General features: G+C 29.9%; 1 long non-coding RNA gene across 1 annotated transcript; it reads right to left on the reverse strand.

Moving 5' to 3' along the window:
* Nucleotides 1-23039, reverse strand: LOC124419570. The gene is made up of 3 exons (XR_006940694.1): nucleotides 22610-23039; nucleotides 22471-22549; nucleotides 1-247 (listed from the first exon to the last, which is right to left on the reverse strand). It is a non-coding gene; the product is annotated as an uncharacterized LOC124419570 (long non-coding RNA).
* Nucleotides 23040-26635: the final 3596 nt, after the last annotated feature.

Below are 26635 nucleotides of genomic sequence, written 5' to 3' on the forward strand. Positions count from 1 at the left end.
ACTCATAATTTAAATAAATATTTAACAGAACTAAAAATAAATTAAATGTATTTGTTTTCTATTTTTTTTTATTTGAGAAAAATTATAAATTCATACATAGATTTACTTTAAATCACACTTACATTTAAGTAATAAAATTATTTATGTTTTATTAACATTATTTTTTTTATTTTAATTGATATTTAATATTTTCGTTGGGTCAATTACATATCAGTCTTGATGAATTAAATTGATTTTGAACACAAATCTGCAAAAAAATAAATCAATAAATTTTATAAGTATTTAATCAATTCAATAATTGATTTATTTACGAAATTGTTTCGTAATATATATGAAATTGCTCGTAATATAAATTGTAGCATAATGAAAAATTATTAAAAAAATATTTTACAAAATATTTATTACATTTTTTCTTAAATTTTATTAAAAAAAATAAATTTCAAAAAATTTATATTATTATGTTTAATTAAGCATAAAATTACAAAAATAAAACATATTCGGCTAGAGAGATTTTGACTAGTAACACTAATACAGAATAGGAAATTTAAAGTAGAGAATTTGGCTCATATGGAAACCTTACCCATGAAAAATATTTATATTTATGAAAAAATTCAACTCTCTATCTCTTCTTTTTCGGACTCTATAGTGCTTTCACAGACATACCTGGCTAGATCGTCTTAGAATTTTATAAGGACCCAAAATATATATATACTTTTGTGGGTCTATGAACAATATTTTACAAACAGGATCACAAAGGCAGTATATATTTTGTGATATTGTGTATTAAAAGTACCAAAAAGTTCTTTTATGTTTCTAGGAACGAAAATGTACCAAAAAGTCCCCTTTCATGGGCTTTCACTTAATCCGGACTCTACACAACTCATTTCAAGTTTCTAGGTTCTATGTTATAGAATTTCAAGGAAATACCTTTTGAAGACGAAAAAGTACCAAAAACTCCAGGCTCTTCATGATTATATTCATGTTTCTACCCAATAAAAACATAAAGCTTTATTCGTAATGTCATTCTTGCCCTGCTTTGTTTTTATAAACAAGCAGTTAGTTAGTAAGTTTAACAGGAGGATGTGTGTACATCAAATTTAAAGAAATACACCTAGGCCTTTTTGGGGCCTGTTGTGCTCTGCTTAACCAGTGTCTTAGGTGGGAATTGAACCCATCACTTCTTGTCTACCAGACAGGATGCCACTACCGAAGGCCACACAAGTAACAAATTTTACCGTATGTTTATTTGTATTGTTCTTGTTATACCCCACACCACTTTAGTGGGGAGGGTATATTGGGTTTGTGCTAATGTTTGTAACGCACAATAATATTGGTCCTATTCCCACCTTAAAGTATACCGATCGGCTCAGAATCATTTTTGAGTCGATTTAGCTATGTCCATCCGTCCATGTTAACCTTGTAATCAATTTTGAAGATAATTCAATGAAATTTGGTACATGATATTCTATTGCCCAAGGGACGAAGCCTATTTCACCTAGCCCCCATACAACTGAACCCCCGAATAGAGTTTGTAAACCTTGTAATCAAACTACAGGTCGCAATGAAATTTTGCACATGATCTTTTATGGTACCGTAGACGAATCCTATTGAAAATCCATTATTTCATCTAGACACCATAGAACTGAACCTGCCAAATAGGGCTTTTAAGTTCATAATTGCATTTAATATACTCGTATCTCGACAAAACTTTATAACTATAGGGCCTAATAAAAAGCCCCCATCAAAATTTTACTTAAATATCCACAGTTTTATTAAGCAATAAATGGCTTAAGTATATCTGAGCAAGTATACAGGTGTAGGGTATTATATGGTCGGCCTCCCCCGACTATAACTTCTTAATTGTTTTTTAAAAATTCTGACTCTGCATGGACGAAAGATTTATATTATTTATAAAATTTTCAGAGGATGTCTCGGTTTGTACCTACTTTCCTTTATGTTTGAGCGTGCTAAAGTGTACTCTTAACATGCTCAACTTATAACAGTCCTTGTGGCTACTGAAACAAGTCTGTTAAATAAATATTGATCCGTCCCCAAGGTTCTATTGGTTGGGCGACATATTAGGTTTTCCTCTGTCGGGGTTATATTGAGTTTGTTTAATAACAGCTGTTATTTCCCAACAGGGCTGCAATGGCAAGAGATAAGATGACTTAAGTACGTATACTGGACCCGAAATTTCATAAAGGTAAATTGGCACCGGTGTATAAAAACCACAATGTAGCGGTGGTGAGGCGCATAGAAGCTCACCCAGTGGTTGATAAATACCACCGTGAAATAAGGCCGTCAACTCAGGTGATCAAGTAAAGCACTTTAACATTCATACCCTTCTCACGAAGGTGAATGATACAAAAGAAGAACAAAGAACGAAACGAATTTTATATAAAAATAGTTTATTCTTTGACATCGCCCAATTCTTTAAAGCATTATTCTCATTTTCACTTAATGAGTGATCACACATTGTGGCTTGGCTCCTTTTTGAGCACAATAGTAAATGTCTTACACCTCAAACAGGTAAAAAAATTCCCTTAAGCTCATGATTCTGTTAAATATATTTGTATCGCTATTGAAGGCGATCTTACCAAATTTCGGAATGATCGGACTTATTTTAGACTATATTTAAACCCGCTTCAGAAAATAACGTTAATGTAAACAATTCAAATTTAATATGTTATATAAATAAACATCTATCAACAGAATTTACTCAGATAACCTCAAAGCTCTTAAAGAAAAAGGCAGCAAAAAGTCCATTTTGAAAACAAGTAAAAAAGTATAGTCGGGCATGGACGACCATATAATACCCTAGACCCTATTTTTAAAATTTTTATTTTTCATAGATAAACTTTTATGTCGAATTTTAACTTAATTCCAAAGTATTTAAGCAATTTATTGATAAAAACAAAATTTTCTAAATGAGGCTTTTCCCAAATTTACGTGCCGGTCCTCCGTAAATTTGGGAAAAGATATATTTTCAAATAACATTTTTGCTAAGTTTTATTGCGATACAAATGGTTACAAGTCAATTTTAGACGTTTAAGACATCATTTGAAAGGTGGTTCGTATGGGGGATAGGGTCAGGTAAGGGTCGATCATTACGAAAATCGGCAGTGTCATTTATACTTATATAAAAATTATTTGTCCCAATTTCTAAAGAGATCATAGTATATTTGACGTAATTATGGTATAAAAAGCACAAATTGGAGGAAAAAAATTACCGATTTGAACCATTTTCAATAGGCTTCGTTACTGTGCAAAAAATTGCGGCCTGTACCTTGCTCACAAGGTTTACATGGACAGTCAGCCAGCCGGACGGACATGTCTTAATCGACTCAAAAAATGATTCTGAATCGATTGGAATACTTTAAGGTTAGTATAGGACCAATATTTTTGTGTGTTACAAACATCAATACAAACGTATAACACCCTCCCCGCTATAGTGGTGTTGGGTATAAATAGGCGAAAATTAAGTGCCAAATATTGAAAAAAAAATCATTCTTGAGTTAATTTATTTATGGATATCCAATCGCATCTTATTGTGGGACTATAAAGTCCTTCTGGGAAAATGTATAAAAGGTCCAATTTGAAAAAAAATAATAAAAAAATATGAATGTATAGACGGGAATGTATAGAGTGTCATTTAAACATCTATTAAATTTACATTTAACATAATTATGAGCCCAAAAGCCCTATTCGGGGGTACGGTTAAATGGAGGGTAGGCGAAATAGTGGACCGATTTCAACTATTCAATAGTGTTCGCCCTAGAGATAAAATTAGAGTATGTGCCAAATTTGATCAAATTATCTTGAAAATTGCGACCTGTACCGTTCGCACATGCTTTAGATGGACACTCAGATGGATTTTGAAAGTGATTCTAAGCTGATTGGTATTCTTTAAGGTGGGTGTAAGACCAATATTTTTGGGTGTTATAAACATTACCATAAACGCCAATACCAATAGCCTCTTTAATATAGTAGTGTATATTATAATTATCTTTTTTTTGGAAAGAATGAAGAATAGACCAATGGGTGACAGATATTTGAATGAAACCCTGTATGTTCAAAATGTCGAACTTTGACCCTTCTAAGTCGAGCTGTTCTTGACCGATAACTAGTGTAGGATATTATATAGTCGGTCATGGCACACTATAGTACATTACTTGTTTATAACAGATAAACTTTATCAATTCACAATCGCCGTTGTAGCGTTGTATGTCGTGATTTTATTATTGTTTTCGTTTTGAACAAAATCATGACATACAACGCTTCAACGACAATTGTGAATTGGAAAACTGGCAGGCGTATGCATATGACTTGTTTATCAAAGATATCAATAAAATGAAACTCCTAGAAATTATTATTTATTTTTAGCATTTAAGAACATTTTGTAATACTACAAAGATTCCTTTATAACCACTTGTTGATATTACATATTTACCTTTTTGATATAAATATGTGAGTTAATTTAGAAATGTTATAATATTTTCTTTTTAATTTTTATAAAAATTTAAAATATTTTCACTAATTTTTAACACCGACGGAATAAAATATTTCGCGAACATGACAAAATAACCACACCGACGGTTTTCAATTTTATGTTAATAATTTATGTGTATAAAATAAAATTGCCCAAAAATATTTGGAGAAAATGTTTTCTAGTTTCATATAAATCTTTTCTTTTTTAGATTATAAACACATTGATAAACGAGCAAATTACACACACACACGTACAAAATATTTTATTCTTCTTTTTAAATTAATTATTGATTTTATACTCTTAATTTATTTTGTTTATAATTAAATTCCTTACAATTTGTATAATTTGTATAAAAAAATTTTTAATATTTAATTCTCTTTTATTTTACAAACAAGTATTTGTTAAATAAACCGTAAACGTGCAACACGTTGTATGAACAATATTTATTTTGGCACAGTTTTTATGTTTTATTTGATTATTTTTTTTGGCTTTTTTACGTTTCTTCTTCATTTATTATGAATATGTATGATATTATTTCTCTTTTAGATTTTTTTACTTAAATTTTCGAAATAACAACAAGTGATTTTTTGAGAATTTCTCGTAATTTTTATTAATTTTTTTTTTGCCCGTTTAGATTGACGCGAGACGAGCCGTTGAGCCGCCAAGCCGCTACTAGCTAACATTTTACTAGCCGGTGAAAGAAAAACAAAACAAACACACACACACACACTCTCACTCATTCACTTACACTCACACAAAATCTGTTGTCTGAAAATCTTCAGAGGAAAAAATGCAAAAAGAAAATTGTGATGATTTTTGTAGTAGTTGTTGTTGTCGTCATCGGTATTGTATTTGTTGATGTGTTGTGGTGGCTTTTCTCAATATTTTCTTCTTTCATTCTACTTTTGTAGACGATACGTATGAAATATTTGTTGAAACGATTAATAATTGTGAAATAAAGTGAATTTTACGAACGAAGAAAAACATAATAAAAACAAATAGAAAAGTGTAGACCGACTGGGCAGACTACGTGATACCCTACACCAGTTGTGAATATATTTAAAAGGAGGCAATTTAATGATTATTAAGGAGCTTATTTTCTGAAAATAAGCTCCTTAATAAGCTTCCTCTTGGGTCAAAATGAACAATGGAAATTTCAAGATTTACATGGACGGACAGACAGAAGGTCATTGCAAAATCGATTTAAAAATTATTCTAACCTGATAAAAAGGATAAGGACGATGTATAGCCAATATTTACATGGGTTTTATACAGCAACACAAACCCAAAATACCCACCCAAATGGTGTAGGGTACAATTAAGCAAAAATGGCAAATGACAGGCTGAATGGCGGGCTACTAACAAATGACTGTTGTTTAGAGAAATGAAAGCAAAGAAAATAATAAAAACAACACAAAAGCAGCTACAAAACAAAAACAATCCACTCTACTACTTTGCTCATTTTATTGTACGTATACAATAGCGAAGCTGATCTTAAAATGTTCTTCAAAATCTGTATATGTAAATACGAAAAATTGAATGATTGAATTTCAACAAAGTACCATAGACTGAAAGTCTTTGTTTCTAGGTTCCATATTTTAAAATATTAAAACAGTAATCGTTGAAGAATAAAAAAGTACTTTTATAGATTATTGTTCCATCAGGATTCTACATTCTTATGCAATTACCAAAAAAGTGGTCTTTTATAGTTTCTCATTTATTCAATATTTTGAAAAAAGTATCAGTCTAATAACGAAAAAGTACCAAAACTTTTTACAGATTTCCATTCACTCAGTGAACTGAATATTTAATTTAAACATGGATGGGGATTATGTTTACACTAAGAAATTCATTACATGGTCAATTATAATTACATGTAATGTGTAATTGGGCAATAACCAATTACAATTACTACTAATTGTAAATCGAAATATTCCAATTACAATTACTAGTAATGTGTAATTGGCCAATAACCAATTAAAATTGCTATAAAAGTTTCAATTACAATTACAAGTAATTTCGATTTTGCAAGACACCAACAAACATTTTCAAATTTCAACTTTTTAACTTAATGTATTACGAAAATTGTCAATAAATAAGCAGTGAATTTTTAAAGAAAATTTTCAGTCTTATCACATAACTAATTTCTATGACGCTTTTAATAATGACGATTACGCTTAAATCTACAACTATAATGTTCATAAACTGTTTGTGTTGGTGGTAGTTAAAAGAAAAATCATCGCAAAAAAAAAACATTTTGTATTTGCAATCAAAAAGCGCGCCAGACTTCAAATAATTCATAGTGTTGGTTTTCAAGTGGGAGAAATTTGCCGTTAATTTCTCTCATTTTAATAACATAAATAGCAGGGATGGAAAATATAAAAAATGACATTGTAGCTATAGTGGAAATCCGCAATAAAGTGAGAAACATTTTATAAGAACTAAAAAATTAATCTTGCCATTTAAAATGTTGTACTTATTTCTTTGTAAATAACATATCAGCGTATGAGTTATATACATCTAATTAATATTGCACATACGTCTGCATACATACACGATCTAATGATCTGATTAATTTACCGAAATAAGCTCCTTCTAAACACCTAATGGGAACAAACTTTAGCACACTCATAAATCGAATAACAAGGATTTCAGGTGGTGGTGTATCAATAGGTAGGTTGGCAGTTTAGTCCGATTACTTCAGCATTATTACTTTTCCGCGTTATTAGTTGTAAGAAATAACACTACTTATTACACATACCTACTTCAATACAAAAAATGTATGTATATTTCATTATCCTGTAATACTTGGAACTTGAATGAATATGTAATAATTGATCTTATAGAAAGTAAAAAATATCTCTAAAACTGCTAGGTTATAAAAAAACGCAATCACACATAAAAACACAGTGGTAACAAATAAATAAAAAACAAGTATGAATGTATAGTCTGGCATGGCTGACCATATGGTGGCTTACACCAGTCAGTATATTAAAAATGTGAATATTTCAACCCTTTTCAATAGCGTCCTTGGACCAAAAGAAGAAATTCACCAAATTATCTTGAAATTTGCAACCTGTAGCGTGCGCACAAGTTTTACATGGACAGACAGACAAACTGGCGGACGAACATAGCTAAATAGACTCAAAAAGTGATATGCTATAAGGTGGGTGTAGGTCCACTATAGTGGTGTTGGGTATAAATATGAACACAGTCGACTGAGAAAGATAAAAAAATACTCAATAGGAATTTGTATAACTATTGCGCTTTGGAGGTTGTGGGTGTATGTTTGGGTTTTATTTTGACTAATTTTACTCTCATTAAGTGATGTCAACAAGGTAGATATATTATATCTCTATTTTGATTAGAACACTTTAATTTTATCACAATCACATAATTGTATAAGTAAACGTACTTTTATATCTATTTAAATAAGGTTTTTGCACACCGGTGGTACTTTTTTCAAGTACTCGATATATCTAATCATTACTATTTCGTTGCTTAACTTCTGTTTACAACCACGCAGATGAGATGATCTCTGTTGGCTCGACAATAGCAGTCTAAAACTCCGCATAAAATAAAGCACTATATATATGGAATCATAAGATCATATAAAAGGGAAGTCAAAGAAGGACTTATTCTAAAAGGAACTTTTTGAATTTATTATAATATTGGTTCTGTTGTGTGTAGCCACCATATAAGGACTTCCGAAAATGACAAATGCACATGCGTTTACATACATACATTTCTTTGCTTTTTGAAATATAGAAGTTGACAACGTTAGTCATATGTTACTGTCTGCCAATGAAAATCGTAGTTTATTTTAGATTCGACTTAGTAAATTGTAGCATTATTTACTTATTTCAACTTTGATTATTATCTCTGAATCTTTTCATCTATAGTTAAATTTTTAATTTTTTAAATCACGTTTCTAGTAAAATGCTATTTAGATCCTGAAGGTTGGATATAGACACATAGGTATATATCCAGCAAAAACTTTTAGTACACAAAGACATATTTGTTCAATATTTTAGTTTCAGGCAACAAATTGAAAATCAAAATTTATATTCCCTATTTGATTAAGTTCATGCTTTCAGCACTTACGAAAGCATGAACTAAATAAACTTACATAATTTATCAAGTCTCTTAGAATAAAATATTAAATTGAAAATTCTTTACTAAATGGCAAAGAACATACAATAAAAACATAATAAAATATTTATGAAATTCTTCGAAATTAAAATTTTAAATAAAAGGTCATAGTTTGCGGGTTTTTTTTTTATTTAAATGCTAACTTGTGTAAAGTGCAGAACAAACAAACAATGTTAACACATTTATGCTCTGACATTTTGTTAACAATTTGTTGAATGTCATCGAATGGAAGACAAAGAGTAAATTGAACAATAACTAAAAAAAGGAGTAAAAATTTAGCTTTCTCTCGTGTATGTGTATGGATATGAAAGAGTAAATTGAAATATTCTTTTATATTTAAGGCAGCAGTGTTTTACTTATAATACATGCTACAAGTCCAAGATCGGCGGAACTTTCCGGGCAGTCCACTCTAGCCATTTGACTATTTTGGTGGTTAGCTGATTTAATATACTATATACTTGTTCTAAGAGGAATACATTAGTCATTCTATAGATGACAGGAAGCAATGAATGATATTGAGCCTTTATTCTTATATGTCGGGTAGAACTTATAGGCGGGACCTAATATATATAAAATTTACAAACCGAATGACAAGATCATTCGATGGTTATAAAAACACGCAACAAGTTTAAATTTTTATGTATGTATGCGTTTATATAAAATTAGTACTCTGTTATTACACAGATAGTATCCTAGTATCCTGTAAATAAAACAAGTGGGTGCCATTAGTATTTTCTCATTTTGATTCTCTCTCTAAGTTGCCAAGACAATGAGTAAAATTATTTCATTCAAAATAAAAATAATGTGTATTACATTACATACATTTTGCAATAAACATACGAAACCATTTTTATTTTTTTGGTTTCATTATTAATTACGCCACTATAGTAGGGAGGGTATTATGCGTTTGTGTTAGGGTTGCCAGCCTAGCTGGACTTGGCTGGATTGTCCAGCTAAATAGAATTTTTTTTAGTACACTGCAATAACTCTAGATAATTGAATTTTAAAGAATGCAGTGAGTTTATTTAATTGTAATATTTTTAAATAATAATACATATGTATTAGGCTTCACGCAATATTTTTGAAATTGTGATATCATACTTTTTATGGCAGTTTTTTGAACATCACTAATATTGGCGTAATTATTTTTTTTAAATTTCAACTCCTTCATCTGCATATCTGCGGCCAAAATGCCGATTTTGGGCGACATTTTTTTATAAACCGAAAACTGTTGTACATATTTCAAATCTGACTTTAGTATACTATTCTACAGAAAAATTTCAGATATATAAACTTAAACTTAATTTAGATGCACTATAAATGCATAAGATCAAAAGAAAAAAGTGCAATTAAAAAAAAAATCAAAACCTGATTTTATCATTCGTAAATATAATATTCAATGCCCTTAAAAACAGTGTTAAAATTTTAATTAATTGTAATCCCTTTAGGAGTTATGATGGTTATAATATTGGCTTGTAGTTTAATAATTTCCCATCAAACAATGGTGTTAAAATTTTTAATTTATTGTAATCCCTTTAGGAGTTATGATGGTTATAATATTGGCTTGTGGTTAAATAATTTCCCATCAAACAATGGTGTTTTTCATCATCATCACTGAATTTAATAAAACTCCATCCAATTAATGTTCCATATATAACATGTTTAATGACAAATTTTGGGCCTTATAACTTTCGTGGTTTTCGAAATATAGCGTTGTAAAGTTTAAAATCTGAAAATTTTAAGTTAATTAAAGGTTAAAGTTAATTAAGGGTGAAAGGGTTAATGATAAAATTTTTGTTTTTGCACCATTTGTCTCAGCAAAAAGCATACTTTGATTATGCACAAAGACACTTTTTTTGAAATATTTTTGGAAAAAAGTGCATCTTTTGATAATACTAAGTGCACTTTTGAAGCGTTATAAAAGTGCGAAATTAAGCTCATTCTTATTGATTTTTCCTATAAAATCAATTATTAGAGCATGATTTCCTATAAATTCTACAGTTTTTGCTCTGTAAAAAATGTCGCTCAAAATCAATGGTTTCCGGCTCAGATATGCAGAAGAAGGAGTTGGAATTTTGAAAAAATTATTACAGCATAGTAATCATTGATACAAAAACCATCTAAAAAGTTGTGATATCACAAAAACGGGAAACATTTTATTTTTTGAAACGAAGCCTAAGTAAAAACTTGATTTTTATTATTTTTTTTTTTTTTTTTGCACTAAAAAACTAAGTTAACAATGTGATCGAGGAAAACTAAAAATATATTTATAATCTATTGATTATAACAAAACGAAATTGGTATTAAGGAACCCCTGCATTTTTTTTTTTTTTTTTTGCATTTTCTCAGTATTTTTGTTTTTTTTTTGTTTGTTTTGTCCAGCTTTTTGCGAATCGGAATCTGGCAACCCTAGTTTGTGTTAATGTTTGTAACACTCAAAATTATTGGTCCTACAACCACCTTAAAGTATAACATCCGTCTGTTTATCTGTGTATCCATGTTGCGCACGCTCGGACAAAGCCGTTGAAAATAGTTAATTTTCCATTATTTTGCTTAGTACATATGTCAAGAAAAAAAGGCAGAACTTAGTTTAATAAAAGTCTAAATGACACTTTCGATTTTCGTAAAAATCGAGCCTCATCAAATCGTTGTCGAAAAGGCTTGTTTCCTTATAAATTAATTTATTTTCTGACGATCCTCATCTTCATAACATTTGGTAGAAATATTTTGGTTCTTACAAAACTTGTTTATGTTGAATTTCTTCGCCGTACTCGTAATTTAAGCCAGTAAGGTGCGCTAAAGTATTTTTTTTTTTTTTTGAAGAAGAAGAACCCCGTAGGATCGTATATAAATCGATCCTTACAAAAGTTTAAAAAGAGATTTTGGCTCTTAAAAACATTCTTATACCACTATAGTGCGAAGGGTGTTATGTTTTTGCGCTGCTATTTGTATCGCCCAAAAATATCTATATTCATATGTCAATGAAAAACTTGTGCACACGCTACAGGTTGCAATTTTTAAGATATTTTGAAAATTAGCCATAACTCCAGAACGGTAAATAATAGGACATATTTTCTAAAATATTCCAAAAAAATTTCATGAAATTCTCAGAATTTAAAAAGCAAGTACGCGGTAAAATTACAATTTGTAAAAGAAAAATGGAGTTTTTAAACTGCCGTGTAATTTCTTTTATTACAGCTCAGAACAGGTTCACTTTACTTTTTTAGGGCAAAAACTTATATTCGAGTAAATGTAGATATGTTTTATGTAATAAAATAGTTTTTTTTAGCATATATTTTCCAAAATAACTTAAGCTTTTACCACATTTCCTATTCTATACTCTGAGACACTATATTAGTGTGGGGAATTTATAATAACTTTTAAATTTTTCAACCAATTATTTTTATTATACCCTCCACAACCATCAGCGGTGATAGAGGGTATATATAACTTTGTCGTTCCGTGTGTAACTCCAAGAAATTCTCAGTATATATATTCTGGGTATTTATAAAAAAATTCCGTGTAACAACTTTAGTTGTTAATTTACAATTTCTATATTGAAACACGCATAATTATTTTTTTTTAATTATTACAAAAAATGTTTAAAATATAATAATAAAGAAGTTACCAGCAACATTGTTAATATAACAATACTCAACCTTTTTTTATACCCTTCACCTTCGAGAGAAGGGTATATATAAGTTTGTCATTCCGTTTATAATTTCTAAAATATAATTTTCCGATCCCATAAAGTATATATATATTCTGGTCCGTCTGTCTGTCTGTTTGTCCGTCTGTGTGTTTGTTGAAATAAGTTTTTGGAAGACCCCAAATATCGGCGAGATCGCAATCATCAATAATTCTCTTAGACACGCTTTCGTGTAGATCGCTATTTAAAATCAGCAAAACCGGTCAATAAATATCGGAAATATGAGCAAAAATTCGAGACAACCTCTGAAATTTCGTCAAAAATTCATGCTTAACCAGAAATAGCAAAAAACAAAAACAAAATACATAATCATACGGTAAATTTTGTTGTTATACTCTTGTTTATAAAAACAAGGTAAAACGAGAGCAGCACTAGTGTGTTGTTATTGGCTAGAAACATGAAATTAATTATGTGAAGCCCGGCTTACCTGAAATTAACAAATCAATGGGGAACGGTATTGGTACTTTTTTGTTTTTTAAAAGTTCTTTTTTGAATTTCCTATAATATTGAACTTAGAAATAAGAAATTGGGTGTGTAGAGTCTGATTTAGGTGAGAAGCCATAAAAGGTAACTTTTGGGTACTTTTTCGTTATTCAAAAGGTATTCTTTTTAAATTGTCTATAATATTGAATCTAGAAACATGAATTTAGGCATGTTGACCCCGAAGAAAGTGATGTAAATAAAAGAGGACTTTTTGTTACTGGCTGTTTCTTAACACACCATGATAAAGGGTATATAAGATTTGGCATAGCCGAATATAGAACTCTTACTTGTTTAGATTAGAAATGTTGACAAGTAGTTTTATTAAAAATCTAAATGAATTCCTAACGGAATACAGGTCATGTATATATATGTAAAATATGTATGTAAAAAACAAGAACAATGTCACTAATTTGCGTAATTAAAAAAAGAAAAAAAATCATGCTATATTTAGACGCATTATATCCCTAATACATTTAAAAAAAGCAGTGGACTTAACACAAGGTAAGCTTTGAGCAAGATTTCTCAAACGTATTTCTAAGTTTTCTTTTGTTGTCTCTTTTTAGATCAATATTTCTTGGCGCATGACCCCGGCGGATGCTAGGAGTTTTTATAAGTTATGAAGTATATCTGAAAATATCGTGGCGATTGCATACATACATACATACATACATACATACATACATACATACATACATACATACATACATACATACATACATACATACATACATACATACATACATACATACATACATACATACATACATACATACATACATACATACATACATACATACATATATACATACTTAATAGTTTTTTGTATATTCAATAAAAACAATTTACATACATTTTCAATTGGAATAATTATTTTTTAGCCGATATTTAAAATTACAATAATTTAATCGAATTCATTAAAGACGTATTTGAAATATGCCACCAGTTCTAATTAAACGAATTAATTACAATAATACTGTTTTAATTGAAATTTTTGACATGTTTTTTCCAATTAACATTTTTAATTTTCAGTTAATCAATAGTATCATTCTGATGATTAGAGTATATTCAAAACTTTTTTTAATTAATATGAGCAATTTTATAATTGAAATTCATTTTTAATTTTTTTCTGTGTATATGTATATACTTTGTTGTGTCTCGGATAAATATTTCTTGGTGTTACCCACGGAATAACAAACTTATATATACCCTCTATCACCACTGATGGTGGTGGAGGGTATAAAAGCGAAAATCTGGATCTTCATAATTTGCTGTTTGAATGGAAATTACATCATTTATATAATCATTTTGATGGTGATTATATTTAAATATAATTTTTGTCCAAACTAATTTTTTTTCTATTTAGAACAACTAATAACCGTGGAAGTACTTGAAATATGGACAGAAAACCACATAAGAAAATTATTTAAAAACTAGCTATTTGTACCGGGATTTTAAAGAATTTATATTATTAAATCTATATATCAATTAATATTGTCTTTGCTTTTTACTCCTGAAATTAATATGTCGAAATTTAAGTCTACATTCAAACTATATAATTCAGAACAAGTTTTACATTTTCTCCCTTTTCAAAATTCTTTGAGCTTGAGTAGTAAAAAATTACCTTTAAAATTAGCAACGAAGCAATAAAAAATATTAATACTTAAGATTTCGGATTTTTAATAATTTTCTTCTTTAAAGCATGATTTAAACTCTTCAAAGCATTTGAAAAGGTAGTTAACTAAAAATTAAGAAAACTAAAACCAAAATATATTTCTCTAAGAAGCCTTCACACGATCATACAAAATTAAGATAAAATTCCATCCGTATTTCAAAAGAGATAATAAAAGTCGTATGATTTATACTAATTGCAATAACACAGAAAAAACTGAAAATGAGTTTTAATTATCAAAATAATTGTATCAAACAAGTTTTGTATCTATAACCAAAATGATGATATCAATTACCAAATTTGTAAAAAAGTAAAAATATATATTTTTTTCCAAATAACGAATTAATCAGAACAATTAATGTCAATAATTGAGACAAGATTAAAAATTCATTACTTAATTAAGATATCCATATAAAATTTGGTATAAGTATTGCTCATATGCATGTAAATATCACTGTCGGTTCTCGGATCGGTCCATAATTGGTCATAGCTCCCATACAAGCACCCCTTCCGAAAATAACTTAAACTTACTAAATTAAGATATCGATATAAAAATTGGTATAAGTAATGCTCATATGCATACAAACATAGGTCACATATGCACATATTTCATTACTTAATTAAGATATCCATATAAAATTTGGTACAAGTATTGCTCTTATATACAGACTGTCGAGAGTTTTAACGTGAGCACCTGCCGTGTCGGCCTTATCCCACGGTGGTCTTTTTCATCCACAGTTTAGACTTGAGAACGGTCAACCATCGCCCCTTTGTATTCAATGAAAACTCAGGTGGCAATTTTTGCACATTTTCTATGACCGGTCCATGCGCAAGTACTTTGCTGGAGTACTCGAGCTATCTAATCTCTTGCCAAAGTAGTCACATTGAAAGACAACCACACTACAACAACCTAGAGACGTAACCGACCGAAGCACGATCCATCAATAAGCCGTAGACATTGTTCTTACTCACAGTGACACGCTGTGGCAAGTCTGATATGAATAGAGTAAACTCTGAACATATCTGGACAAGGAAGGAAAATTTCCAACGCTTAGTCCCACAGTCACTCCTCTGTGGGGTATCTGTTGATTTTCGACAACAGCATCGAACTTTTCGAACAGCATCGAACTCTTCCCGCGAATTTGGGTTTAAACCACAGCCACTACGTGGATCCCGAAGGAACCTCAACCAACTGACCAGCCAGGACATAGTCCTGCGGGCAACTGGCCACCCGTAGTACCAGATTATGCGGTGCTCTGGTCTGACCTCTGCCAATCTATGCAAGGACTAAGCCAAACAGTAGACTGAAACAACCAATTTTTCAGTCCCGGTCAGACTGGAGGTATTGGGCACCTCTTTATACACCGGATTGCAATAACACCAAGGCGGAGGTCTCGCCAAGGTAACATGCCCCCGGGGGGCTCTTATATACAGTAATATTACCATGAATTTTGTCGTAGCTTTTATACAAGGTCCCCTGCCGAAAATCACTTAAACGCCATTACTCATTACCAAATTAAGATATCCATATAAAGTTTGGCACAAGTGTTGCTCATATACAGAGAAATAATATTGTAAAATTTTTTTGCCGATCGGTTCATAACTGGTCATAGCTCCCACACAAAGTCTCTTCCAGAAAAACAATTAAAGGCACATAACTCATTACCAAAGAGTGATACCCATTAAATATTTGGCATAAATACTATTTTTGTACACATAGATGTTATTTCAAAATGTTTTCACGATCGGACATTACTTGGTCATAGCTCCCATACAAGGTTCTCTCCCGAAAATCACTTAAACGTTCAAAACTCATTAAAAAATATTGATATCCATACATTTAGCAAAAAACTGATTTTATATACATACATAAATTACACTATACAATTGTTTTACGATCAGTCTATAATTGGTCATAGCTCTCATACTAGGTCCTCTCCAGAAAATCACTTAAATTCACTATATTCATTACCAAATAATGATATATGATATACAGAATTTTGAAATTGTATCTTTATACACATAATTGGATATAGTTCCCATACAAAATCCTTTTACAAAAATCTCTTAAACGCACATTACTTATTACTAAATTAAGCTATTGATACAAAATTTGGCACAAATATTAGTTTTGTATGCAAAAATATTATTTCAAGATTTTTTCACGATCGGTTCATAAATGGGTGCGGTCTGTCCCATAAAAGATTTATTTATTTATTTTTTATTTTATTTATTTTATTTTATTTATTTATTTGTTGTTCCACACACAAGACTTAAGAGTCTTATATTACAGTACAGAACTGATTAAATGTAATACAATCTATATATATATAAAATTCTAACGTTACTGACTGACTGACTGATTGACTGATTCATCATCGCACAGCCTAAACAGTTAAAGCTAAATAGATCCACTAAGACGGGATTTTTGGAAATTCGAATGTTTAGGGGGTAAAAAAGGGCAAAAACGGGTAAAATCGGTAACCTCATATCTCCTAAACTAGAAAAGTGCTTCTCTTAGCCAGTTATGAGCGATAAAGTCATTTTATGAAGGGGACTTTATATGGGCGGTAGGGTCAATTATGGACCGATCCTTTTAAAATTCTACGAACAGAATTATGTTCCCATAAAACATGTTTGTGCCAAATTTCACCGCTATTGATGCTTCTCTTAGCCAGTTATGAACGATAAAGTAATTTTCTGACGGGGACTTCTTATGGGTGGTAGGGTCAATTAAGGACCGATTCTTATAAAATTACGCAGAGATTTATGTTCTCATTTTCCGAAGGGGACTTTATATGGGGGGTAGGGTCTATTATGGACCGATCCTTATAGAATTCTACGGATAGATTTATGTTCCCGTAAAACATGTTTATGCCGAATTTCACTGCTATTGATGTTTTTCTTACCCAGTTATGGGCGAAAAAGTAATTTTCTGAAAGGGACTTTATATGGGGGGTAGGGCCAATTATGGACCGATCCTTATTAAATTCTAAGGAGAGATTTATGTTCCCATAAACACATTTGTGCCAAATTACACCGCTATTGATGCTTCTGTTAGTCAGTTATGGGCGATAAAGTCAATTTCTGAAGGGGACTTTGTATGGGGGGTAGGGTCAATTATGGACCGATCCTTATAAAATTCTACGAAGAGATTTATGTCTCCATGAAACATGTTTGTGCCGAATTACACCGCTATTGATGCTTCTGTTAGTCAGTTGTGACCGATAGTCATTTTCTGAAGGGGACTTTGTATGGGGGGTAGGGTCAATTATAGACCGATCCTTATAAAATTCTACGAAAAGATTTATGTCCCCACAATAGCCGAATTACACCGCTATTGATGCTTCTGTTAGTCAGTTGTGAGCGATAAAGTCATTTTCTGAAGGGGACTTTGTATGGGAGGTAAGGTCAATTATGGACCGATCCTTATAAAATTCTACAAAAAGATTTATGTCCCCACAAAACATGTTTGTGCCGAATTACACCGCTATTGATGCTTTTGTTAGTCAGTTATGGGCGATAATGTCATTTTCTAGAGGGGACCTTATATGGGGGCTAGGTGAAATCGTGAACCGGTATTGCCCATTTTCAATACCAAACAAACTGTATCAACTATAAGTATCTGTGCAAAATTTCAGCTAGTTAGCTACTTCCATTTGGACTCTATCGTGTTTTCAACAGACAGACAGACAGACGGACATAGATCGTCTTAGAATATAATAAGGACCCAGAATATATACTTTAATGGGTCTTAGACAAATATTTCAATGTGTTACAAACGGAATGACAAAAACAATATACCCCCCATCTTTTTTGATGGTGGGTATAAAAAATACTAAAAATAAATCTAAAATAGAAAAGAAGGCCAGAAAATTTTTTTCAATCAATTAAAAAAATACTTGAATTAATTAAAAATTTAATCAAAATTTTACACTTTAGTTTCAAACAGTTTCAAAAAACGAGATAATTAAGACAAATAAAAATTTGTTTAAATAAAAAATAAAGAAAATTAAAACATGTTAATTGAAAATAAACTACCGATAATTTTTTCTGTGAATTCAAAACTTTATTGTACTCAAATTCAAAAACTTTATATCATTTTAATATTACACACCAAAATTCGTTCCTTTTATCTGTAAATTTTTAAAATTTTACTTTTGCTTCTTCATTAAAAAAAAATAATAATAATAATTTACCGCGTTCTGTATTTCGTACCGTTTTAATTTTTTGGAATAATGATATAACCAATTGAAACTTCTAAGTAAATATATATTCAAAATTTCTCCCCGATATTATTTATTTAAATTAATGATGATAATATAGATTTATCTTGTGAAACGTTTAAAATAATAAAAGTATGGCTGATGTACAAAATATATAAAATATTTTTTATTCATTAAAAATTTATTTGATTCGAATTTGTATACAGATTTTAATAAGAAATAAAACAAAATGTTTAAAAGTGTTAAAGAAAATATTAAAAATCAAAATTTGACCAATGTGTTGGGAAATATTTGCAATCTTTTTATTTTGCCATAACTTGCCCGTTTAACCGTTATGTCAATACCCACATACCCGAGTATGTTCTTCATTTTTGAAGTGATATATCTCGAGATCTATATATCTTATCGGCTTGGAATTTCGACTATGCTTTCAGAGTAATGTTTTCGATATATCTATCTAATCTCTATTCTCATATAAACAAAAATATTTAAGTTTAAATTTTAATTTTTGACCATGACTTAGCAATCTTTTTTCGCAAAAAAAAAAATTAAAAATTAAAAATTAAGTTTTCTCGTGTCTTTAAGAGAAAAAATCCCAAAAGGTTTATTGAAAATTATACATTTACCAAATTATCGATATCTTAATTTAGTAATGAGTTATGTGCGTTTATGTGATTTTCGGGAGGGGACCTTGTATAAGAGCTATAACCAATTATGGACAGATCAAAAAAAAAAAAACTTTCACGGTTATATTTCTTAAGGGCAATAATAATGGGAGCTTTGACCAATTATGGACCGATCCAAAAAAAAACTTTCATTGTAATATTTCTGTATATAAGAGCAATACTTGTAGCAAATTTTATATCAATATCTTAATTTAAGTAGTAATGAGTTATGCGCGTTTAAGTGATTTTAAGTAATGAGCAGGGAAACCAAAATATGCAAATGCATGTTTTTTGTGGTGCGTCGTATGGACTCATGGATAAGACATTTATACGTTTCAGACCAATTTAAGAAATTTGGCATCGATTTCTTAGAGCATATTTTTGCATATTTTAGCCATAAGAGCATAATTTAGCATGATTTGACTTTTTTAGCATATTTAAGGCATATTTTCGAGTTTTTAGAGCATATTTTACTCTTTTAGTGCATATTGTGATGTTTTTGCTTTTTTCGTTTTTGTACATTTTCAAAACTTTATTTAAAAAAATAAAATTTAATTTTTTTATTTTTAATTTTTCGGCCAATTTTACAATTTTGAAAAAAATTCGTTTGTAGAACTTAAAAACTGAAAAAATACATTACTCTCACGAAAACCAATGTTATAGTTTTTTGTTCAATAAAGCATTACATTTTAAATCAGACATAAAACCTATTACTTTTCATTTCATGAGACCAATCCATTTTTATAATTTAAAAAAATAATTGGAATTTATGACAACACCGATTAAATGTCAGTATAGAAGCTATGAATACAATTGGTGGAAATGTGTAAAACTTTGTCGTTTGAAATATGTTTTTTGGGGTCCAAATGGTTTCATGATATTTATTGGTTATCTGAACGTAAAACGGAATTCTATTAAACTAGTACTTCAAACTATGAGATGAATCAATTATAAAAAATCTTGTAGGATGAAATATGACACTAAACATTTATTATTTCATTACAATTTCTGTCTTTTTGAGCTTTTCAATATTAAAAAATAATGAAAAATTTTATTTTTGGAGCATATTTTTTAAATTTTAAGAGCATATTTTGAGTTTTTAACGGCATATTTAAAGCGCTTAAAACACTTTTTTTAGAGCATGTTTTCGGTTTCCCTGATAATGAGTTATGCTCGTTTAAGTGATTTTCGGTAGAAGACCTTGTATGGGAGCTATGACCAATTATGCACCCATATTATCTCGTATATATTTTCAATATAGTTGACATTTATAGCACTGTATATGAGCGCAAAAGTTCTTGGAGGATATTTTAATACACCTAACGATCCATTATTTGTTTCATTTTTAAAAATCTTCCATTATTTCATTACTTTTATTGACATGGAGTATATATTAATATTCATTTTGTGTCTTAAATTGCAAATAAATGCATTTCCGAGAGCAATGTTTCATTTTTTTCCAATCCTACTCATAAACAAGACGTATTTATATATTCCGCTGTGCCGAATCTTATATACCCTTTACCATGCATGTTTTAAAATACAGTTTTTATACCCACCATCAAAAAAGATGGGGGGTATATTGTTTTTGTCATTCCGTTTGTAAAACATTGAAATATTCGTCTAAGACCCATAAAAGTATATATATATTCTGGGTCCTTATTAGATTCTAAGACGATCTAGCCATGTCCGCCCGTCTGTCTGTCTCTTGAAAACACGATAGAGTCCAAATGGAAGTAGCTAGCGAGTTGAAATTTTGCACAGATATAGTTGATGCAGTTTGTTTGGTATGAAAATGGGCAATATCGGTCCACGATTTCGCCTAGCCCCCATATAAGGCCCCTTTAGAAAAATACATTATCGCCCATAACTGACTAACAAAAGCATCAATAGCGGTGTAATTCGTAGAATTTTATAAGGATCGGTCCATAATTGACCCTACCCCCATATAAAGTCTCCTTCAGAAAATGACTTTATCACCCATAACTGGATAAGAGAAGCATCAATAGCAGTGAAATTCGGCACAAGCATGTTTTACGGAAACATAAATCTTTTCGTAGAATTTTATAAGGATCGGTCCATAATTGACCCTACTCCCCCATACAAAGTCCCCTTCAGAAAATGACTTTATCGCTCAGAACTGACTAACAGAAACATCAATAGCATGGGTCCATAATTGACCTTACCAATGTCCCCTTCTGAAAATGACTTTAAGACTTATTACTGACTCAAAAATGTGAGTATATCAGTAAAATTCTACATAAACATGAATGATTTGATGGTGGGTATATAAGATTCGGCATGGCCGAATATAACACTCTTACTTGTTATTTATCTTGTATCTCTGCACACATGTCACACATAACATACATACAAACAAATATAAAATGTAGCAGAGAGAAATATTAACCGTTGTATTGTACTACCACCGTTACACTGTATTACCGCCCTCAAACAAATATGAGCTGTATTACCAACATATTATTGCTTTATCTCTTTGTTGTTGTTTTTATGCTTTTATTAATAATTTGTTGAGGAAATTTTCAGAGGTAGTCTCAGATGTTTACCCATATCTCAGTTATTTATGGACCGATTTTGCTGATTTTCAAAAGGAAACTTCTCGAAAGCATGTCTGACAGAATTATTGAAGATTTGGATCTCGAAGATATCTGAAGTCTTCAGATGGACGTGGCTTAATCGACTCCGCTATCTATAAGGATCCAGAATATGTATACTTTATAGAGTCGGAAAATTATATTATAGAAATTACAAACGGAATGACAAACTTATATATACCCTTCTCACGAAGGTGAAGGGTATAAAAATCCAGACATTTTAATGTTTTTTTTTTTTGTTATTTATAATACAGTACACTGTAAAGTAGTGAAGTCACTACACAAAAAACAGTAAACACTAAAACAGTATACAATTTTACAAACTTTTCTTGCAGTGCATGGAATGTTTTGCATTTTTGCAACATAAAGTGACACTACTTAACTTTAGTGTGGAAAGAAAATTTTTCGCTCTGCCGATGTGTGACTTAGAACCACGTATATGTAAACTTGCTAAAAGCTTACCTTGTGTTAGGTCCACTGATTTACTTAAATGCATCAGAGATACAATGCGTCTGAATATAGCATCCCATCCCACAAAAAACTAAAACACACAATATTAAAATGCGTACACATATTTTCAAATGAGAACTTTTTTACTTACGTAGGTCCACATAACAGAGATGAGTAAAATCCAGTCCATTTCGTTTTTGCGTTAAAATACGACAATTTTTTATTGAATAACAAAAAAATTCTCATTGAAAAAGTTTTAAACTGTTTCTTGGTGATTTTGGCGTAAGATGGCGGTTCTCACATAAATTCTTCTTCATCCTTTTCAGGATTCTTAATTCAGGTTCCTTTATGTAAGCTATGGCTTTTATTGAGCTATATGTTAGAAGACGAGGAGCTCTTTTAATTCTTAGTTTTATTCTCAGTTGTCAAATTCTCCGGAGAATTGAAGATCTTTGCCTCAATTATAGATAATCGGATTTTTCCGTTTTAGTGTTGTTGAATTAACCAATTTTCTAAAGCATTTTCTTCAAGTTTTTCCTCTAAACTCCAGAAAGCCTTATTTAATAATAGGTAGTTACACACATTCAGCACACGCAGAGAAAAAATATAGTTGTGGGAACCATAATCTAAGAGCAACATATTATGGTTAGAATTATGGTTAAATTTAAAACATATTATGATCATTATTAGTATAATAACCTATCATATTATGTAATTATTTCTTAATTTTCTTTTAAACACAAAACTTCCAAGCACTGATATTCCCATAAAAAATATATATCCACACTTTCATGCCACAATAGATATTATTTATTTTTCACAATTATTTTAACACTGCGTTTGTTTAACAATTTATTTAATCCGATCTAGTGCGGATAAACCATACAACTGATATAAAATTGGCGATACCAAAATATTTTTAATAGTAAACGTATTTTACTTATATCTTAAACATTATATGGATAAACGTGTAGATAATTATCATCATTTATTTGTTGTAAAAATAATTATTTTTCAGAGAATCATTCTCATATTTATAATTGTCGTAAACATATAAATGTTTTCAGTAACAAAAATATTGATGAAGTTCAATAAAAATAACAATTGTTTGGTTATGACAACAATATATTATTACATAAAAACATAGAATAGTTGTCCTAACCATGCCGAACCATGTTTTTTCTCTGCGTGTAGTAGACTAATTTTTTTTTTTTTGCTCACGATTGCAGAATGACGATGATATGACTCGCGAGCAGATCAACACTTGCCGTTTGTACTGGGTTATTTAGGCACCGTAACTTAATTTTGTTTATTTTCCATATTTATCCTTTTTCCAGTTTGTTTAGTCGGCGAGGAATACAATATTAGGGAGAGGGCAGAGATTTAGTTGTAAATGTTTAAAAACCAAACCAAACATACTAATAAATACTAAAACCACTTTTAAAAAGTTAAGGTATCCTACATATCTGTTTTAGTTTCCCATATATACGAACTTTATTTTATTCAATCCAGATAAGGTAATTCTGGTTTGGATTGAATGAAGTGAGAAAGTCTTGAATTAATCTCAAATCAAAAAAGTATGAAATTTTTGATTTTCGCGTGATTGTGGGGTTTTTTTTCTTGATTACTTCGAATCCATACTTGATTTAAGTATATTTGATGTTGAAATAATCCTAATTCCTACTTGATTTAATCTTAAAATAAGATTGAAATGATCCAAAAAATGCTTGTTTCAAGCAATTTGAACTTGATTTGAGCACTTGATTTAATCCCAAAAATTTATTGAATTAAGCATGTATAGCCTTTAGCTGAGCCGTTTGCAACTTGATTTAAACTAATAATAGATTTTCAAAGCAAAAATTAAAATTTCACACGATTATTACATACTTTTTAAACTTTTTACTGCCAACGTTGTAAGATCTGACAACTGAGTATCACAGCTTTAACACTTATTGATTCTCAATCCATAGCAAATAAAGAGTTTAGTTAGTAAAAAACCGATAAGTTATATAAAAACCGATAGCATGAAATAATTCTCAAAGCAATTGAGATAATTTGTTCATTTTCTCTTAAGGATTGACTTGACCCTTTATTAAATTAGTTTAATTAAAATACTTGTTCATATTAATTTTATCTAAAATCAACAACAAAATTATCATTTTAGCAATATAAGGATAAAACCGTATTTCAAGTTAAAAACAAAATTTAAGCTATCGAACGACATTCGAGATACCATAGAAAGACATATGATATAATTTTATAATCAAATTAGCAATCATTTGTTAATTTATTTAAGGTGGGTACATATAATTTGAACCTCGTCTAACAAAAATAATTAGTTATTCACTCCAACAGTAATTAGTTTCCACGTGACTCCAATATAACATTCTAGCTTACTTAAAGTTTTTGCTTTTTGTAATTTTGAGAATGGCTTTTTACTCGTATCTTCGTTATTTATGGACTGATTTTAAATAGCGTTCTATTCGATCGTATTTCCGATGGAATTATAGAAAATTCGGATCTCGCAGATATCTAGGGTCTTTTGAAAACTGATTTCAACATACACACAGACATCCTCCCGGGGGCATGTTACCTTGGTGAAACCTCCACCTTGGTGTTATTGCAATCCCCGGGAAAAGACTGCAGTTAAAAGACTGATGAAATTTGGTGCTGTTGCAGAAACAAAAGATAAACCTAAGAGGAGTGACTAAGCGTTGGAAATGAGTTGGTATTGTAAACGTTTACAAACGGAGTTAGCGGTTGTAAACGGAAGTGATTGTTTACATCTCGGAAGTAAAGCAAAGGGGCAGCATTGGTCAGAGATTACATAGCTCAAGTACTTCCTCAAAGTGCTCGTACATGGACCTAATCCATGTACAAAAAGGGTAGAAAAATATACTAATATTTAAATTCTGCAAATTTCTCACTTTCTAGATATAGTCATTACCATGATAAGTTCTACCAAGACTTAACAAATAATACTCTTTTTAAGATAATTTAACATTATTTCGGTAAGATCCCTAAGTAACACTTTAAAGCCAATAATTTTGTTAAATATAACACCGTACAACAAATTTGGAAAAATTGTTGCACACATGAACAAGACCATATACGTTGGAAACTACATACTTGATATAGTTAAACTATATTTTTGGTTTTTTATTTTCTGATCGTTTCTTCCTTTAAAAGGACTTTAAAGTTTGAAAGGAAGAGTAAGTATAATTATATTTAGCTTAAATTTGGTTTGGTGTAGTAGGTCAATATAGGTATCGATTGAAAGAGGAGAATAACAGTATTTTTTCAAATAAAATAGTTTTAAAATGTTAGAATAAAAAAACTAAAAAAATGTCCTTTTAAATTTTAATCCTTTAATATCCTTATTTTCTATAGTCAGTTTTTTTAGAAAAAAAATATATGTTATATTTACAAATATTGAGCTACAGACTCCCAAATTTCATGTCCCTATCTTTATTCGTTCTTTGTAAAAAAATAAAAGTTAAGATGAATTCAAATTAAGAAAATTTTTGTTGAGAATATTTTGTTTTATTTAATTTCTTATTTATACCAATTACCTACTCCCATTATCTCAATTTCTGTTAATTTTTTATACTAACGTTAAATTGATAGTTTTCAGACAAAATATCTACGAATTAAACATAACCGGTGGTTGAGATAACAGGCCTTAGTGATGAAAACATGCATGTTCCGAATTCTAAAATTTACTTCAGGATAATATGATTATAAATATATTATAATATTATTATAAATATAAATTATAATATAATTAATATAAACATTAATATCACGATGAAAAAATATATAAAAAACGTTTATATATGTAGACATAAATCTTTCCTCTTAATTTTATAATATACATATTAAAGGCCTGGACAAGACAACAATTTGATTAAAAAATTTCGTGTGCTTATGTTGTCTTGTACAGGCCTTTAATCTCTATTTGACTCTAGCCCACTTTCAGCAAATTAGTTTTTTTTAATATGAATAAAATTTCAACATAAATATTTTATTTGCTAAAATATATCACATTTGAAAGAAATTCACAACTTGTTTAAATATTTATGTATATCGTGGTTTACTAATTGCACAAGATATACCTTCGCCCTGTTGTATTTTTTAATGAAAACTATATAATAAACTACTTTGATAACATTATTGG

This window comes from Lucilia cuprina, chromosome 4 (genome assembly GCF_022045245.1).
Source record: "Lucilia cuprina isolate Lc7/37 chromosome 4, ASM2204524v1, whole genome shotgun sequence".
Taxonomy (NCBI): Eukaryota; Metazoa; Arthropoda; class Insecta; order Diptera; family Calliphoridae; genus Lucilia; species Lucilia cuprina.